Source organism: Hemitrygon akajei, chromosome 8 (assembly GCF_048418815.1).
Source record: "Hemitrygon akajei chromosome 8, sHemAka1.3, whole genome shotgun sequence".
In the NCBI taxonomy this organism is placed as follows: domain Eukaryota; kingdom Metazoa; phylum Chordata; class Chondrichthyes; order Myliobatiformes; family Dasyatidae; genus Hemitrygon; species Hemitrygon akajei.
The window spans coordinates 161,979,845-162,000,362 of NC_133131.1; the positions used below are offsets into that span (position 1 = coordinate 161,979,845).

The 20,518-nt window shown below is 41.0% G+C and overlaps 1 protein-coding gene across 4 annotated transcripts in view; it reads left to right on the forward strand.

Moving 5' to 3' along the window:
- prkag2a (protein kinase, AMP-activated, gamma 2 non-catalytic subunit a) overlaps nucleotides 1-20,518 on the forward strand; it is a 515,738-nt gene that overhangs the window by 54,422 nt on the left and 440,798 nt on the right. The window lies entirely within an intron of this gene.

Below are 20,518 nucleotides of genomic sequence, written 5' to 3' on the forward strand. Positions count from 1 at the left end.
TGCTGGCTAGCTACCCTAATCCTTTCGCCGAAAACCAGGGGAAGACAGCAACATTAAAACAGTATTGAAAGGTGCTGAAATTTAGCAAGTGGTGTTTGAGAATAACATAGAGGAAACCTGATAGTTTTCATTTTCTTACAGAAAATTGCAGTCTTAATTCCCTCTAAGTATTTAAAACAACTATCCCCTGGAGGGAAAGGGATATTCTGCCTTGAATACAAAGCCCCTCTTGGGGATGTACAACCTGCTGAGTCCTGTGCAAATCTTAAACGAGAAAATTTCCAGATGCTGGAAATCAAAGAAATACACTCAAAATGCTGGAGGAACTCAGCAGGCCAGGCAGCATCTATGGAAAAGAGTATATAGTAGCGGTTTCAGGCCGAGACCCTTCATCTGTCCTGATCTGTTCCGGCCCAAGACGTTGACTGTTTATTCTTGCTTGGCCTGCTGAGTTCCTCCAGCATTTACTGTGCAAATCTTGGTGGTATGTGGGTGGGAAGGGCTCATCCCTTACGGCTTTCATTTTAATAGCAGATATTTAAACCAAATGCCACTTAAAGTGAGGCAGAGAATAAGCCCAGCATCTCGAGACAACAGGGTTAACACCGTGGCCTTTAGTTTTTTAAAACAATTATTCCTGATGTGTTGCATGATGTAAATTGGGAGGGGGGGGGGTGGAGTAGGAAGCTGGAAAGGAGATGGACAACAGATGGTGTTATTAATTTTCTCTCCAAGATATATCTCCATTCACAGTGGAGGATGTATCATTCTGTTTATGTAGATTTTCACTTCATCAGTGCATCATTGGTTTTCTTTTCATGTATGCTCCATGAGCAATAATATAATGCTGAGACTCTCTAAGGCATTGGATAGAGCACACGGAGTACTGTGAGCTGTTTTGGGTTCCTTATCTAAGAAAGGAATTAGACATCAAGGAATTAGACATCAGGAAACTGACATCAGAGAGGGTCCAGAGGTGGTACATGAGAATTATCCCATGGATGAAAGGGTTAATTTATGAGCCGCTTTGGGCCTGTACTTGCTGGAGTTTAAAAGAATGAGGAGGGAGCTCATTGAGACTTCTCGAATATTGAAAAGCCTACATAGAGTGGAGAGGATGTGCTATAGTGGGGGGAGTCTAGGACCAGAGGGTACAGCCTCAGAATACACAGATGTCCCTTTAGAACAGAAATGAGGCAGAATTTGTTTAGCCAGAGGGTGGTAAATCTCTGGAATTCATTGCCACAGATGGGTGTGGAGGCCAAGTCATTGAATATATTTAAAATGGAGGTTGATGGGTTCTTGATTATTAAGGGCATCAAAGGTTATGGGGAGAAAGCAGGAGAATGGGTTCAAAGGGATAATAAACTAGCCATGAAGGAATGGCGGAGCAGATTTGATGGGCTGAATGGCCTAAATCTTCTACTATGTCTCATAGTCTTGTAAATCTGAGAGGTTTTGCGGCTTCTCTCTGTGCAAAAGGGGAGGGTTGTAGAGCTGTGGCCTTTCCCAGTGGAGCCTGGGTGACAGCTGCACCAAGCTTTAGTGTATCCCTCAACAACAGGTGGTCTTTCGAGACTGTGAGACTGCATATTCTGAAGTGGACAGCTTGCTGTTGCTGACCAGAGGGCAGCCTCTAGAGCTGATAACTCTTCAGTAGCAGTGCATGTTTGTTTCGGTGGGTGTTCACGGGAGCAGCCTATGGAGTGCAGGAAAGCAATACAGCAGGACCTTGGCAGAGGGCAGCACTTCATTTTATTTTTAACAACAATATTTATTTTCACAACCAAATTGTAATTAACTTGTATTCAAAGCTCAAGTCCTAGCCACATCCTCACAAATTTCCTCTGCACTCTTTCCAGCTTAATGGCATTTTTCTTATAGCAGATTGACCAAAAACTGAACACAATATTTGCAAACATGGCCTCACCGATAACTTGTACAACTGCTTTCACGCTTAGTATTCTGCCTGATGAAGGTCATCATGCCAAAAGCCTTCTTCCCCACCCTGTCTGCCTGTGGCACTAGCTCTGGCAACCGTGGACTTGTACTTCTAGGTCACTCTGTTCTACAAGACTCCTGAGGGTCCTACCATTCACTGTGAAAGTCTTATTTTGACTTGTTTTCCCTAAAGAGCAGTATCTCGCACTTCTTTGCCTGCTCATCACTGTCGGTGACACCATCTATTTCACTGTCACTTGCAAACTTACTAAACATACAATGTGCATTCTCACTCTAAATTATTGATAAAGATGACAAATAGCTGCTGTCAGAGATGCAGTGCTGTTTTGGTGACTTCGTGTGACTGATACCTTACTGGTTCATCACTGAAATATTTTCCATATATCATATTTTAAAATTTAAGATAGTCAAAACTGCCTAATGCATCACTGACACCAGCCTACTTGCCATTGAGGACATATATAATGGAAGGGTTCTGGAAATCATGAATGAACGAACCCACCCACCCACTCAGCTCATGGACTGTTTGTCCTCCACTCACTAACCTACCCCAGCACACCTGCACCACCACTATGTACACATCACTCAGTGTCATTTTATGCACATAAATCTGAGTATATAACGGTTACAGTTCTGTGCAAGTCTTAGGCCCATTTTCATAGTACTGTAGTAATTTTATGTATTGGACTGTACTGCTGCCACAAAAAATAACAAATTTAATAGCATACGTGGGTGATGATAAACCTGATTCTAATATGAGTCGCTATTGTCACCAGAGAGTGGGAAAGGGGTAGGAATAGAGGAAGCATAGTTGGGTAAGGGCAAGGGAGAGGGGAGGGAGCAGGAAGCACCAGAGAGACATTCTGTAATGATCATAAAATTCCCACAACTCTCCCGCAATGATCCATTCTCACCGTACCTAACATCCTTTGCTCCCGCCAGATTTACAAAATTCACTTGCCACTTCATGTTGACAAATACAGTACTGTGCAAAAGGCTTAGGCATCCTAGCTGTGCATGTGCCTAAGTCTTTAGCACGGTATTGAACTTGTACATTGTGTTTTATAAATCACTTTAATATGTATACTTATTGTGTTTTCTTTTGTTTTTTATTGTGTTCTTTATGCTTATTGCGTGTTAGGGTTAGTGAGTTGTTAGTGTACTGTGTTGATGCTGGAAGTGTGGTGACACTTGCAGGCTGCTCGCAGCACAACCCTCGGACTTTGGTTGTCGATGCGAAACTGTTCATTTCACTGTGTTTCAATGTACGTTACAAATAAATCCAATCCTTAATCTTTAACTATTCCTAGAGTGAGAACCAGAGAAATATAGAAAAATAGGAAGCAGGAACTGGTCGAGCAGCTGTTTGCACCAGCTCTATTACTCAGAATAATCATGGGTGATCCATTTTTGCAGAGGTTACCTATTTCATATACAGTGGATTTCAGTTAATTGGGCCAGTGGTTAATCGAGGCAGACTCTTATTTGGGACAGCTCTTAAAGAACAAAAACTAATCAAGAAAATAGCCACACAGTAGCATAGTTGTTAGCACAATGCTTTTTAGTGCCAATGACTTAGGGTCAATTCCTGCCACTCTCTGCAAGGAGTTTGTATGTTCTTCCTGTGACTGCATGGGTTTCCCCTGGGTGCTCCGGTTTCTTCCCAGAATCCAGAGAGGTACTGGTGAGCAGATTAATTAGTGATTGTAAATTGTTCTGTGATTAGGCTAGGATAGAATCTGGCATTGCTGGGCAGTGCGGTTCAAAGGGCCTATTCCGCACTACCAACTAGCGGGAGTATTCAAGGACATTTTCAACCTCTCACTGCTATGGGCAGAAATTCCCACTTGCTTTGAAAAAGGCAACAATCATACCAGTGCCTAAGAAGAATAATGTGGGCTGCCTTAATGACTATCGCCTGGTAGCACTCACGTCGACAGTGATGAAATGCTTTGAGAGGTTGGTTATGACTAGAATGAACGTCTGCCTCAGCAAGGACCTGGACCCATTGCAATTTGCCTATTGCCACAATAGATCAACGGCAGATGCAATCTCAATGGCTCTTCACACTGCTTCAGATCACCTGGACAACACAAACACCTATGTTAGGATGCTGTTCATCGACTATAGCTCAGCATTTAATATCATCATTCCCACAATCCTGATTGAGAAGTTGCAGAACCTGGGCCTCTGTACCTCCATCTGCAATTGGATCCTCAACTTCCTAACCAGAAGACAACAGTCTGTGCAGATTGGTGATAACATCCTCCTCGCTGACGGTCAACACTGGCGCACCTCTGGGGTGTGTGCTTAGCCCACTGCTCTACTCTCGATATACACATGACTGTGTGGCTAGACATAGCTCAAATACCATCTACAAATTTGCTGTTGATACAACCATTGTTGGTGGAATCTCAAGTAGTGACAAGAGGGCGTACAGGACTGAGATATGTCAACTAGTGGAACGGTGCCACAACAACCTGGCACTCAATGTCAGTAAGACGAAAGAGCTGATTGTTGTCTTCAGGAAGGGTAAGATGAAGGAACACATACCAATCATCATAGAGGGATCAGTAGTGGAGAGAGTGAGCAGCTTCAAGTTCCTTGGTGTCAAAATCTCTGAGGATCTAACCTGGTCCTAACATATCGATGTAGACATACAGAAGGCAAGACAGCAGCTATACTTTATTAGGAGTTTGAAGAGATCTGGCATGTCAACAAATACTCTTAAAAACTTCTATAGTTGTACCATGGAGAGCATTCTGACAGGCTGCATCACTGTCTGGTATGGAGGGGCTACTGCACAGGACTGAAAGAAGCTGCAGAGGTTGTAAATCTTGTCAGCTCCATCATTGTAGGTATTTGCCTACAAAGTACCTAGGCCATGTTTAGGCAGCAGTGTCTCAAAAAGGCAGTGTCCATTATTAAGGACCTCCAGCAACCAGGGCATGCCCTTTTCTCACTGTTACCATCAGGTAGGAGGTACAGAAGCCTGAAGGCACACACTCAGCAATTCAGGAACAGCTTCTTCCCCTCTGCTATCCGATTCCTAAATGGACATTGAATCTTTGGACACTACCTCACTTTTTTTTAATATACTGTACAGTATTTTTGTTTTTGCACATTTAAACAAATTATTCAATATACATAATTGATTTACTTTATTTATTATGTTTTATTTATTATAATTTTTTTCTCTCTCTGCTAGATTATGTATTGCATTGAACTGCTGTTGCTAAGTTAACAAATTTCATGTCACATGCCGGTGATAATAAACCTGATTCTGATAAACAAGGCGTTTTCCCTCACAGAACTGCCACTGTCTGGATGCTTTTTGTTTTTCGCACCATTCTCTGTAAACTCTAGAGATTGTTGTGCATGAAAATCCCATGAGATCAGTAGTTTCTGATTTACTCAAACTGTCCATCACCAAAAATTATTCCATGGTCAAAGTCACTTACTTAGATCACATTTTTTCTTCCTTGTTCTGAAGTTTTGTTTGAACAACAATTCTTGACCTTGTCTGTGTGCTTTTATGCGTTGAGTTGCTGCCACGTGATTGGCTGATTAGATATTTGCATTAACGAGCAGATGTACCTAATAAAGTAGTCACTGAGTATATGCCATTTGTGTGATAGATCATGCCCAGTTCTCAAATATTTTTCTCTCCTTTTCACTCCCATTCCATGATGATTTCATTTATTGTACTGTTGTTGATTTATTGCTGCCTTTGTATAAGTAACATTGGCTGCAATTCAAAGTCTTTCATTTTGGCTGAAGTACTTTGAGATGTCCTGAAAATTCGAAAGAGGCATCATCAGCATCTCTCACACATTTGTGGTTGGGAACAAACAATATTCTTGGGCCAGATGCCATTTATCCTATGATGATAATGAGGCGGAGGAAATCTGCAGGGTGCAGGCTGCAGTAACAACATATTTATTAGCTCTGGTAGTTACTCGAGATTAGAAAGTAGCAAATATAATTCCAGGTTTAGTTTGTCATGTTTTGTTTAAAACCTGGTAAATAGAACCTGGTCAACAATAACTGGAAAGAAATAATAGAAACTATGCAAGGAAGGAAGTTGCATGAAATTCCGTGCACAAATGACTTGGCAGTATGAATTTTAGAAACTTGAGTTTGATGAATTTTTCACTACTGGGTAAGTCATAAAGTTGCAGCAATATCAAAAGACTTGCAGAAATCCTAACAAAAAAGCTTTGTTAAAATAGAAACAATGGAACTATCAAAAACTGGATTAAAAGATTTGGGCGGTGACTGAATGTGCTGATCTGAATACCATCTTGATCCACATTTGGACTGGATATAGAAACAGGACATTATGCTAGTATTGCCAATGATAGTAGTTGTCCTGTGAAATTATTAAGCCTCAGAACAATTGGCTTCACAAGACCATAAGATATAAAGCAAAGTTTAGCCATATGGCATATCGAGTCTGCTCCATTCAATCATGGCTGATTAATTTCCCTCTTAACACCACTTGCTTTTGGAGACTCTGCAGCTCATGTTCTCAGTATTACCGGTACTTGTTTACTTTTACTTGAAACTATTTGCACGATTTGACCTTTTTTGCTCATTGGATGTTTGTCAGTCTTTGGTTTTTCGTGGCTATTATATATATTTCTTTGCTTTCTTGAGGGTGGCTGCAAAAATATGAATCTCAAGGTTGTATATGGTATAGGTAATTTGATAATAAATGTACATTGAACTTGAATTGTTTCCATGGTATTACTTTACATCTGCCATTTAGGAGCTGATTTATTTATCTAATCATGGTTGGCAAAGGCAATGCTATTAACTTCATAGTTTTTGTCAGGTCTAGAAGCAATTTTCAAGTTGATGGCTTCTAGGTTAAACTATTTGCTTTTCCTCAGCCAGTCATTATTATCCTGAATTTCTGATCAAAGATGGAAGCAATGCTCTCCTATTTAAAGAGGAAGAATTTCTGCATGTAGTTTTAAAATTCTGGTATTTTAGCTGGACAGAAACTTTCATGCCTTGGCTTCCTTGTTCCACAAATAAGCTGTCTGGTTCTACCCCTCCTGTTGGTTCAAAGCATAGCTGGTAAAATACTCTGGTTCAAAGTTCAAAATATCAAAGTAATCTTATTATCAAAGTGCATATATGTCACCATAAACCACTTTGAGATTTATTTTTTTGCAGAAATTTACGATGGGGGGGAGAAATACAATAGAATTTTACAAAAACGACTACATAAAAACTGACGAACATCAATGTACAAAACAAAACAAGCTTTGTAAATGAAAATGAGTACATGTAAATACAATTAGGCTTTTTCCACTGAGGTTGGGTGGGACTACAATCAGAGGTCATGGTCTAAGGGTGAAAGGTGAAAAGTTCCGTTCCATTTCCACAGAGCGAAGATGCCTGTGTGTGTATTTGTTTAACGCGTACTTGATGTTGCACTCCAAGAAGCACACGATAATTCACAAATCAACCAACTGATTCCAGTGGCATGGAAACTACAACGATTGGAGCTGATGGATTTGTTGCAGCCTTCATCCGCCTTCACAGCCGTTGAGTTCAAAGTGACTTTGTCCACCTGCTCCACCGTTGAGGTCTTGGTTGGATTGTTCTTTGTCAGGGACCTCACCCTCGACCTTACCACCATGGATGACCCTACCAGGAGCATAGCTCCAGACGGAATCGCTCTCGGGATCTCAGGACCACACAGGCTTCTCCACCACGTCAAGGTGACAATCCACGGAGAAGTTTCATTGTTTTTGAGAAGTTTGGATAGGTACATGGATGGTAGGGGGATGGAGGGCTGTGGTCCCGGTGCAGGTTGATGGGAGTAGGCAGTTTAAATAGTTCAGCATGGACTAGATGGGCCGAGGGGCCTGTTCCTGTACTGTATGTTTCTATCACTCTACATAAGTTGTAAAGAGTCCTTGAAAGTGAGTCTGTAGATCATAGGATCAGTTAGAGTTTTATCCATTGACTCTGTGCTCACATTCACGTACCCATTTACAATAATCCTACATTAATCTCATTTCCTTTCTCCCCATGTAATCACTCGGGTGATTAACCACCCAACTGTACATCATCAGGATGAGGAAGGAACCAAAAGCACCCTGAGGAAACCCATGTGGTCAACGTACAAGCCGCACACTGAGAGTGTCAGGTGTCAGGATTGAGCCCTCATCGCAGTGGCTGTACAAGCTGTACCAGTTCTGCTGAGTGCCAAGTGTGTCACTCCTCAATGCATGTGAATGTGAGAAGAGCAATTTAGCTAAGACGTTTTCAAGCCACGTTGAATGCCACACATGGTACAGTCTCACTCTGTTGTTACTCTTGACACTGCCATTTTTTTTAATTGGTGGGGGGAAGACATGAGATTTTTTTTTGCTTTAAGTTAAACAGTTAATTAACGTCAAATTAAAAGAAAACTGGAGTAGTAGTGCACTGGGTGTGGGGTGCCGGGAAGGGTGGGGAGAAGCTGTCTTGGGGAAATGTTCTGCCAGCTGTTACCACTGCTGGCTTTTTCCTTTGGGAAGAAATGGCAAACTGTGACCCTGAGTAGATGCATCGAAGCAGCAGTTAATAAAGAGAATGAGTCATCCAACCGATTTTCCTTCACAATCTTTTCAGCAGTCACTCAGTTTATTCAATTATTTTGCTTCTGCATCCCCCACAAGGTCATCATGTTTCAGTGGTCAGCTAAACTGTCTGATTGTAAGTACATTCATTGGCCGCTTTTTTAGGAACATAAGTGTCCACTGAGTGTATGTTCGTGGTCTTCTGCTGCTGTAGCCCATCCACTTACAAGGTTCAACGTGCTGTGCATTCAGAGATGCTCTTCTGTGCACCACTGTTGTAACGTGTGGTTAATTGAGTTACTGTCGCCTTCCTGTCAGCTTGAACCAGCATGGACATTCTCATCTGACCTCTCTGATTATACAAGGTGGTTTTTGTCCACAGAACTGCTGCTCACTGGATTTTTTCTTTGTTATTCACACCATTCTCTGTGAACTCTGGAGACTATTTTACGTGAAAATCGCAGCAGTTTACCACCCCAACTGGCACCAGCATTCTTCCAGTGTCAAAGTCACTTAGGTCACATTTCTTTCCCATGATGTTTGGTCAGCTGAACATCTTGACCATGTCCGCATGCTTTTCAGCACTGAATTGCTGATAATTAGACATTTATGTTACCACATATGTGTACAGGTATACATAATAAAGTGCCGCTGAGTGTATGTTAGTGTTTTCCAGGTATATAATTCACTTTCTTCCAACTCCTTTGTTTCCTTCTACTTGCCATTTCTGTAATCTCCTCCAGCCATACGATCTTCAGAAATTTCCACTTTTGACCTTATGTGCTTTCCAAGAGACAATTTACAATGATCAATCAGCCTACTAACCCACATACCTTTTGGATGTGAGAGAAAGTTGGAGCATTTCTAGGAAATAGTTGTTCCACCTTTGTTGGCCCTGCATCTTGTTTTGCAGTCCTGCTGCTCTGAAGCTTCCTTCTCAAACCTCTCTGCTCATCGCCCATCTCTCATTTAGAAAGACATTGACTAAACACTGGCAACTTATTTAAACTTGATAATAAAGTACATATGTGTCAACATATACAGCTACATATCAAAGTACATATATCACCGTATACAACTTTGAGGTTCATTTTCTTACGGGCATATTCAATAAATCCATAATGGAATCAACTTGGGCATTCAATCAGTGAGCAAAAGACAGCAAACTGTGCAAATAGGAAAGTTAAGCTACCAGAAAAATAACAATTCTATGCCCTAATCCAACATTTGATTGTTCATTCTCAAAATTTCTTGGTTAAGTATCTTAGCAAAGGGCTTTGGGATATTAAAGGTGCTATACAATTGCAAGCCATTGCTGTTCCTGAGTTTAAGCTGCTCTATTATTGCCATATTTTAATGTTTTTTGGAGTTGTACCAGATGCACTATCTGTACATTTGTCTCTTCCCACATTCCCACTGCTCAGTTAAAGTTAACCTTTGTAAGAAAGAATAGGTAACTTTCACTCCCTGAGTCAGGAAGTTTTAGTGTCAGCAGCCCCAGTGCACAATCTAGGCTGTTGTAATGAAGCATGTCTATCATTAATTTGCGTGAGCTGTTGGTATTACTGGCAAGATCAGCATGTATTGCCCATTCCAATAGTCTTCAAAATGACGATAGTGGGCATTCCTTTTCATTGATGACAATCCATGTGTTTTGCAGTGGCACAATAGATGAAAGGTTTGTTTCTATGTTGTATGACTGTACTTCCATGAGTTCTTAGGATGTAGAAAGAGGCCATTCATCCCTTTGAGTAAATACTGGCTCACAGGTCAATGCAGTTATCCCATAATTTTCCTATCATGTTCCCATATTAATTTCAATTCAACCACACACTCTACACATAAGTCAAGTTCCAGTATGTTGCATTTACCAGGTATAAATGTCATGAAAATTAGCTTTTGTTTTTGCAGAAGCAGCACAATGTACCATGAGTTTGACAAGGAGAAATTACATGATCTTAAGCAACACACACAAAATGCTGGAGGGACTTAACAGGCCAGGCAGCATCTATGGAAAAGAGTAAATAGTTGCTGTTTCGGGCTGAGACCCTTCACCAGGACTCCACTCCTGATGAAGGGTCTCAGCCCAAAACGTTGACTGTTTACTCTTTTCCATAGATGCTGCCTGGCCTGCTGAGTTCCTCCAGCATATCTTGTTTGTTGCTTGAATTTCCAGCATCTTTAGATTTTCCCATGTTTATGATCTTAAGTAAACTATACACAACTTCCACGATACCATAAACAAAATAAATTTTAGTGATCAATTAACCTACCAACCCACACACCTTTGAGTTATGGGAGGAATCTACTTCTTCCCATGTAGTCACAGTGAGCACGTGCAAACTCCTTGTAACAAGGAGCGCACAAATTGTTGGAGGAACTCAGGAGGTCAAGCAGCAACTATGGAGAGGAATTAAAAAGTTGACGTTTTGGGCCAAGACCCTTCATCAGGACCTTGTAACAAGCTCTGGAAGTCAAGACAGTATCATTTTTCCGGTGCTGTGAAGCAGTTGTATGCTCCTGAGATCAGTTCTGGCTGAGATGATAAATATGTTCTGACTGCCATCTTAAAAGATTTTGAAGTGGCGAGGAAGTGTCCATGTTATTCTTCGGTCCTCTACTCATACATTTTAAATTCACAATCTATTTGATATATGTACATATATACAGTATACTTAAAGTATTTCACAGGTTTTTTCCCTATGTTATTATGTATTGTGTTATACTGCTGCCGCAAAGTTAACAAATTTCATGACATATGAAATGGCTGGCACGAGAGGTCACAGTTGTTTGCAAGTATGTACAGAGGAGATGTCAGGGGTAAGTTTTTTATGCAGAGAGTGGTGAGTGCGTGGAATGGGCTACCGGCAATGGTGATGGAGGCAGATATGATAGGGTCTTTTAAGAGACTCCTGGATGGGTACACGTAGCTCAGAAAAATGGAGAGCTATGGGTAACCCAAGGTAATTTCTAAGGTAAGGATGCGTTCGGCACAGAATTGTGGGCCGAAGGGCCTGTATTTTGCTGTAGGTCTTCTGTTTCTATATGCCAGTGGTATTAAATAAGATTCTGATTCTGAAATGCAAATCTTTTTTGACTTGTGAGCCTAATATCTCAGACTGTGTTGGTCGTTGACACAAACTACATGTTTCACTGTATGTTTTGATGTACATGTGACAAATAAAGCTAATCTTTAAATCTTCATCTTCCACCAACAGTTTGTGTTTTATTTGTTTTCCAGCATCTGCATCACTATCTTGAAAATGATATTCCCTATTTTCTAATCACTTATTTTGTCTTTAGATGTTGCCACCTCCGGCACTGCCTGCATTTATTGAACATCTCTTGTGACATCATCTGTTTGTTTCAGATTCCTAACTGCTAAGAGGGTAATTGAATCAATCCTCTTGCAGTGGGTGTAGAGTCACATTTAGACTCTTCAAAGAAATATGTAAATAGTGTTCTATTTTTGCCAAGCAGTGGTTTGCCATTGCCACCTTCTGGGCAGTGTCTTTACAAGACGGGTGACCCCAGCCTTTATCAACACTCTTCAGAGATTGTTTACCTGGCGTCAGTGATCGCATAACCTGGATTTGTGATATGCACCAGCTGCTCATACGACCATCCACCACCTTCTCCCATGGCTTCATGTGACCCTGAATGGGGTGGAGGGGGAGGCTAAGCAGGTGCTACACCTTGCCCAAAGATGACCTGCAGGCAAGTGAAGGGAAAGGGTGCCTTACACCTCCTTTGGTAGAGACGTATCTCCACCCTGCCACCCAATGACGGTATAATACCCTGCAAAAAAAAAGTAAAAGTCTGTTTAAAGAGAGAAGCAAACGGAAAGTTTAACATTTTTCCCAGCAGAAAATCAGTGAGTAGAGAATGAATCAAATGGCATAAATTAATTTGGCATAATACTATTACAATGTCAGCAACCTGGGTTCATTTCCTGCCCTTCCGCCATGCTCATCCCCCGCTGTAATGAGCTTGCACAGTACTGTATGTTCTTCCTGTAAGTGCATGGGATTCCTCTGGGTGCTCCAGTTTCTTCCTGCATTCCAGAGATGCTCCGGTTAGTAAGTTAATTGGTCACATGGGTGTAATTGGCCTGCGTGGACTTGAGCTTTTTTACTATGCTGTATTTCTAAATGAAAATTCACCATCAGTCACTTGGAAAATGTGGTTACCAAGTTTGATTGATAGAGGATTTACCCAACTTTCTCCACACTGACTACAAGCCCAGAAATAAAAACCCTAGCTGCTGCTTGAACTGATTGACTGCTCCATAATTTAGTCTTGATGGAATAAAAGGAGATGAATTTTGTTTGTGTCAACCTGAAAAACAAATATCCACTTTCACTTGTGTCAAACAGAATTTGAGGTTAAATGCTGCATTTGTTGATGGATATCACAGACTGACAGGCCTAAATTCTGTTTGTAAGGGATATTTTGGATATTTAAAGTTGGCAGTAACATAGATTTTAAAATCCAATAACAATTTGGAAGCACAGAGAGAATATGGCTGAGTAACATGTAGTAATGCAAAAGATGCATGTTAATTTTAGATTCTCATTTAGAGGGCTAATTTGATCTTGAACTTTTCTTGGATTGACTGCAATTAATCATAGCACAGATTTTTGAATACCATTTATGATATACTGTTGGTTCAGTGTGTGTGAATTCTAGTTGTAAGATTAGCAAACATTTTTATGGCATTTGACTGTTTGTTATGCTTCTGCATCTTGCATGTTCCCATCTCTTATTTGTAGCATTCTAAATGCTAATCTCTTTGCACCTTTAATCTTACTTGCTGCTCATTATGCCACTGGCATTTAGGGCAGCAGTGAAAGTCCTCCATCTCTGGTGGTGTTCAGGGCTTCCTTCATCGTGTCAGCAGCTTCCTCATGGTTTTCACTACTGTCAGTCATGCACGTCCTGGGTGGAGACTCGGGAATACCGTCCTCATTGCTGTTTCTGTAATAATTTTGTTTTACCAGTCAGGGTTGTTAGCCCTGAACTGAATGGAGACTCCTCTTTCTCCCGTATTAGGGAGAGAGCGAGCCTGTGGAATGTCGAATGCTGGGTGAATAAAGTAGTCTGAGGAGTACTGCAAGTCTGTGTCTTTACCGTTGCTTTGCTCACGCTTGAGTGCTCGGTGGCGGGTGCTGATGCTTTTTTTTTGGTCAGTGGGGGGAGGGCAATTGTTGCTTGCTGCCGCTTACACACAGGAGGGAGGGGAGCTGGGGGGGACTTTGGGGTTCTAACATTTAACTATCATTCATTCTTTGGGGGCACTCTTCTGTTTTCATGGATGGTTGCGAAGGAAAAGCATTTGTGGATATATATTATATACATTTCTGACATTAACTTTGACATCCCCGAATCTGGAAGATGGTGGACCACTCTTCGTCTGGCTCTACCCTTTTGGCATGGGTGACCCTACCATGTGCCAAAGCATAAAGCCCCTAACATCAGCCAACATAGCTCTCTGGATCATTGAGGCACTCACACCTCCAAACGATAATAAGATTGTGGTCCTCTTGGAGTTTTGCACCTTTTAAATACAAGTTTAATTGTCATTCAACATTACAGATGTATACAGCTAAATGAAATGGTGTTCCTCTGGGGCCAAGATGCAAAACATAGTTTAAATAATCACACACAGCACACATAGCTACAATAGCACATACAGTCACAAAAAATAATTAGCACAAGTTCCTGAGTGGCAGAACCTGAAGATTGAAGGTGCATGGTATGTTATTCTGGAGCCACATTTCTGCCAGGACAAGTTCTTCAACTTTCGGTCGAGGGCCTGGTCCATGTAACAGCTGAGCACACAGCTCCAACAGGGTCTTGGGATCACAAGAAAAGCGTTGATACACATTTGCACCATATGTTAGACCCAGAGAGACAATTGTGACCAAGCGCGGCATCATCTCACTGGGTTTTAATTTAAAATGATTTAAGGCACATGAGATCCAATTGGATCCAAAATTAGAGTGGTCATAGAAGGAAGTGGGTCATGTTGGAGGAGGGTTATTTAGACTGGAGGCCTGTGACTAGTGATGTTCTGCAGGGGCCTCTTGTTTTGTGATGTATAATAAACTATATGGGTAAAAAAGTGGGTGGCTGTTTACTAAATTTGCAGATGATCCTAAAAAAAAGATAAAGTTATGGATCATGAAGGAGGTTGTCAATGGATAAAAGAGTTTAGCTCAGTTGGAAATATAAGAGGACGAATGGCTGATGGAGTTTAATGTGATGTGTTGAACTTTGAGGGAAAAATATAGAGTAAATAGCAGGATACTTGAAAGCATTGATGTGCAGCGCGATCCTGGAGTGCACATCACTGGAAGTATAAGAACAAGTAGATTGGTACAGAAGGTGAATGGTACATTTGCCTTCATCAGTCGGGGCAGTGAGTGTAAAGGTTTGCAAGCCATGTTGCAGCTACATAAAACTTCAGGCTATGTTTGGAGGATTGTGTGCAGTTCTGGTGTCTGTATTATGGGAAGGATGTGGGGGCTTTGGAGAGGATGCAGAAGAGGTTCCTGGTTTAGAGAATATTGTTTAATAATGAGAGGTTGGACAAAGTTGAAATTGTTTTTCCTGGAGCACCTGAGACTGAGGGGAGCCTGATAGAAATATATAAAATAATGAGGGACATAGCCAGGATTCTTTTTTTTAAAGATGGAAATGTCCAATAATGCAAGGGTGAATTGAAAGTGAGTGGGGTAAAGCTGAAAAATGTATTTACAAGGGGTCGATGTGCCTGAACTATTTTGGTTTTTTTTGTTCGGGAGGAGGGATTTGGGGGTCAATGTGCCTGATCTGTTTTGCTCAGTTTTTGTGCTGGAAGGGTGAATTGGCTGATCCATTTTGTTCATTTTTTTGTTATGTGGGAGGAGGAGTTTTGGGGGTGATGATTGTGATGCCTTTTTTTCCTTTCTTGGTTTTGTGGCTGTCCGAAGAACTGAAGAATTTCAGAGTTGCATACTTTGATAATAAATTAACTTTTGAACCTTTGAAATATTTCATGTATTATTTGTGGTGTCTCTTTTCTCCTTATGATTTCCATTCAATAATCTTCAGCTTATGACTGAGTGCAAATTAAAAAGTATTTGAAGTACAGAAACTTTCAATAATAAAATCAGAAACTGTTAGAAAAGAGCTCAACAGATCAGGCAGGATATGATGAAAGAAAATCAGGTTAACTTTTCATGCCCTGCCATTAGAAGTGTTCTGACAAAAAGACATGGGTGATACCACGGTGGTACAGTGGTGAGTGTAATGCTATTACTGCGACTGAGTTTTGGAATGATTAGGGTTTCAACATTGGAGATCAGATAATTTGCCATTACACTCTTAATGTAAAGCCTCTCTGAGACATCAACAAGAATCGTTCTCTTTCTTCCTGATCTCCTGAGACTTCTGTTTGTGGGGAATTGATCTACCGGTATTTGCAGTATTTTCATATTTCAGTCTTCCAGTCTCTGTACTTCTTTGCTCTTGATTTAAAAACCTGCATCTAAATGGTTCAAAGAAGACTAATCAGTCACAAAAAACACTTTAAAAAAAATGCATTTCATTTCATGGCGATCGCAGAACGTGGCAATGACTTTTCAGTTCATAAAGGATTGTTGCCTGCTTGACGGCTTTGAGCTATTCTGCCAGGTCATTGTGACTTCTTGGCTTGTGATTTCCTGTGCATCTCTTTTAAAATAAATTTGTCAGCAGAAGAATAGCTTGTTTGTGGTAATATTGGGAATTTGCCTAAACAATAGTTGATTGAATGTTATTGTAGTCAGGAGGAAAAAGCAAGTTCAAGAAACAAGTTTCTTGCATAACAAGCAAGATGCATTGCTGAACAGATTGTCTGTTGGCTTTAGAATTTACTTTTTGATTTAGCTAGCCTGTGTCAAGTCCTGGGGGCACAAGAGACCACAGTTGCTGGAATCTGGAGCAACACACGAAACTCTCCAGGATCACAGTAGGGTAGATAGCATCTATGGGAGAAGTGGAGAGTGATATTTGGGTAAGCTTCTTCATCTGGACTGAAAGGTAGAAAGGAAAATAGAGGGGAGACAAGATGACCTGGATTGAAAAAAGTCTGGGTGTTATAGTGGTGGCACTTCTATGGCTGGTGCTGTCCTACAGATTTATCACTATTGTCCTTGCCTACTTTCATTTAGTCTCCAAATTTAGGGATCAACCATCTAAAATGGAAATAAGAAGGAATTTCCATAAATTATATTAAATCCTCTAAACCTCTATACCCCAACTAATATATGCCATGTACCATTAGGCATGTCCATCTTTACAATTTTTCATTTGCAAGTTCAAAGTAAATTTATTATCAAAGTAGATATAAGTTGCAATATACAACTACAGAAGTCATTTTCTTGTGGGCATATTCAATAAATCCATTGTAGAATAATAACCATATTAGAATGAATAAAAGACCGTACCAACTTGGGCATTCAGCCAGTGTGCAAAATACAACAAACTGTGTAAATGCAAAAAGAAAGAATAAAAAAGCAGTACCAATATTAATAATATATAAGCAATAAATATCGAGAACATGAGATGAAGAGTCCTTGAAAGTGAGTCCATAGTTTGTAGGAACGGTTCGGTGATAGGACAAGTGAAGTTGAGCGGTTATCCCCTCTGTTTAAAGAGCCTGATGATTGAGGGGTAGTAACTGTTCCTGAATTTAATGGTGTGAGTCCTGAGGCTCCTGTACCTTCTTCCTGATGGCTGCAGTGAGAAAAAAGCATGTCCTGAGTGGTGGAGGTTCCTGATGATGGAGGCTGCTTTCCTACAACAATAGTCTGCAGTACCTTGTTTTGAGGGTTTGATCTTATAGATAAAGATTTAGTTTTATTTGTCATATGTACATCCAAGAAAACAGTAAAATGCATTTTTTGCATCAAATCAAATCAGCAAGGATTGTGCTGGGCAGCTCACAAATATCACCATGTTTGTGTCACCAACGTAGAATGCCCACAATTCACTAATCCAAACTGTACATCTTTAGATTGTGGCAGGAACCCGGAATACCTTGGAGGAAACACCCATAGTCACAGGGAGAATGTACAAACTCCTTAACTTACAACGGAGGAATAGAACCCCGATCTTTCTGCTGGTGATGTAATAGCTTTAGGCTAATTGTTATACTACCATACCATCCATACTTTGATTATTTGGTGAAGATTAGACAATTGTAATATTGTTTGTAGAATAACTTGCTGGAGGTTCTCAGCGGGTAGAGCAGCATCTATGGGTGGGGAGGGGGAGGAGAGGGAATAGTCAACATTTTTAGTCAAATTTGCATCAGGACTGAGGATGGTAAAGAAAGACAGCTGGTATAAAGAGGAGAGAGAGTGCTGAGGCAGTGTTATAGGATGTTGGCATGTAGAAAGATCTGGATGTCCTTGTCCGTGAAACACAAAGTCATATAAAGATTCAGATAAGTGGAAATTTCCTTTTATTCTTTTGAGTTCAAGGGCCATGGGGTAATGTTACAGTTCTATAAAACCCTGCTTAGACCACACTTGGAGCATTGTTTTCAGTTCCGGTCACCTCATTATAGGAGGGATGTGGAAGTTTTAGAGAGGATGCAGAGGAGATTTGCCAGGCTTCTTCCTGGACTAGAGAGCATTGTCTTATGAGGATAGGTTGAGTGGGCTAGAGCTTTTCTCTTTAGAGTGAAGGAGTATGAGGGGGTGACTTGACAGAGGTGCATAAGGTGATAAGAGGCATAGATTAAGTGGATAGCCAAAGACTTCTTCCCAGAGTGGAAATTGTTAATGCCAGGGGTGTAATTTTAAGATGATTGGAGGAAAGTATAGGAGTGATGTCAAAGGTAAGTTCTGTACACAGTGGTGGGTGCATGGAATGTCCTGCCAGTAGAGGTGAAAGAGGCAGCTACATTAGGAAACTCTTGGATATATATATATGTATGGATGATTTAAAAAAATGGAGGGCTATGTAGGAGGGAAGGGTTAGATTCATTTGAGAGTAGATTAAAAGATCGGCATAACCTTGAGGACTGAAGGGTCTGTACTGTGCTGTGAAGTTCCCTGCCACACCTGATTACTCTGTGATCTCCGTCTCAGAGGCTGCTGTTAGGCTGTCTTTAAAGAGAGTGAACCCTCATAAGGCGGAAGGTCCCAATGGAGTACCTAGTAAGGCTCTGAAATCCTGTGCCAACCAACAAGCGGGAGTATTCAAGGACATTTTCAACCTCTCACTGCAATGGGTGGAAGTTCCCACTTGCTCCAAAAAGGCTATAGTGCCTAAGAAGAATAATAATGACTATTGTCCAGTAGCATTCACATCAACAGTGATGAAATGCTTTGGTCATGACTAGACTGAACTCCTGCCTCAGCAAGGACCTGAACCCATTGCAATTTGCCTACTGCCACAATAGGTCAACGGCAGACGCAATCTCAATGGCTCTCCACGTGGTTTTAGACCACCTGGACAACACAAACACCTACTTCAGGATGCTGTTCATTGACTATAGCTCAACATTTAATACCATCATTCCCACAATCCTGATTGAGAAGTTGCAGAACCTGGGCCTCTGTACCTCCCTCTGCAATTGGATCCTCGACTTCCTAACTGGAAGACCACAGTCTGTGCGGATTGGTAATAACGTATCCTCCTTGCTGATGATCAACACTAGAGCACCTCAGGAGTGTGTGCTTAGCCCACTGCTCTACTCTCTATATACACATGACTGTGTGGCTCGGCATAGCTCAAATACCATCTACAAATTTGCTGATGATACAACCATTGTTGGTAGAATCTCAGATAGTGACGAGAGGTCGTACAGGAGTGAGATATGCCAACTAGTGGAATGGTGCCGCATCAACAACCTGGCACTCAACATCAGTAAAGTGAAAGTGCTGATTGTAGTCTTCAGGAAGGGTAAGATGAAAGAACACATACCAATCCTCATAGAGGGATCAGAAGTGGAGAGAGTGAGCAGCTTCAAGTTCCTGGGTGTCAAGATCTCTGAGGATCCAACCTGGTCCCAACATATTGATGTAGTTATAAAGAAGGCAAGACAGCAGCTGTACTTTATTAGGAGTTTGAAAAGATTTGGCATGTCAACAAATACACTAAAAAAACTCCAAAGTTGTACCATGGAGAGCATTCTGACAGGCTGCATCACTGTCTGGTAACTGCACAGGACCGAAAGAAGCTGCAGAAGGTTGTAAATCTAGTCAGATCCATCTTGGGCACTAGCCTACAAAGTACTCAGGACATCTTTAGGGAACGTTGTCTCAGAAAGGCAGCATCCATTATTAAGGACCTCCAGCACCCAAGGCATGCCCTTTTCTCACTGTTACCATCAGGTAGGAGGTACAGAAGCCTGAAGGCACACACTCAGTGATTCAGGAACAGCTTCTTCCTCTCTGCCATCTGATTCCTAAATGGACATTGAATCTTTGGACATTACCTCACTTTTTTTGATATACAGTATTTCTGTTTTTGCACATTTTAAAAAAATGTTCAATATACATAATTGATAGACATTTTTATTATTATTTTTATTTTATTATTGTTATCTCTACTAGATTATGAATTGCATTGAAATGCTGCTGCTAAATTAACAAATTTCACATCACATGCCGGTGATGATAACTCTGATTCTGTTCTATCTTTTTATTGTGTGAAGTCTCCGTTGGTGGGAGTTGACCATGGATGTTGCTTCCTAGCCGTCTGGGCAGTACACGACCCTGGGCAGTACAATATCAGACATCCCACCTCTCCTGGAAGTTCAGGGAGTCTCCCGCATATTGATAGTGGCTCCCTGATGCCCGCAAATTATATACGATATCCGGAAATCGATTTGTTTTGTGAGAGTGAGAGAGAGAGTGAGAGTGAGAGAGAGAGAGATGCAAAAAAAGAAAATATAAAACATACTTCACCCCAGACTACACTAAAGTGTACCCCTGCCT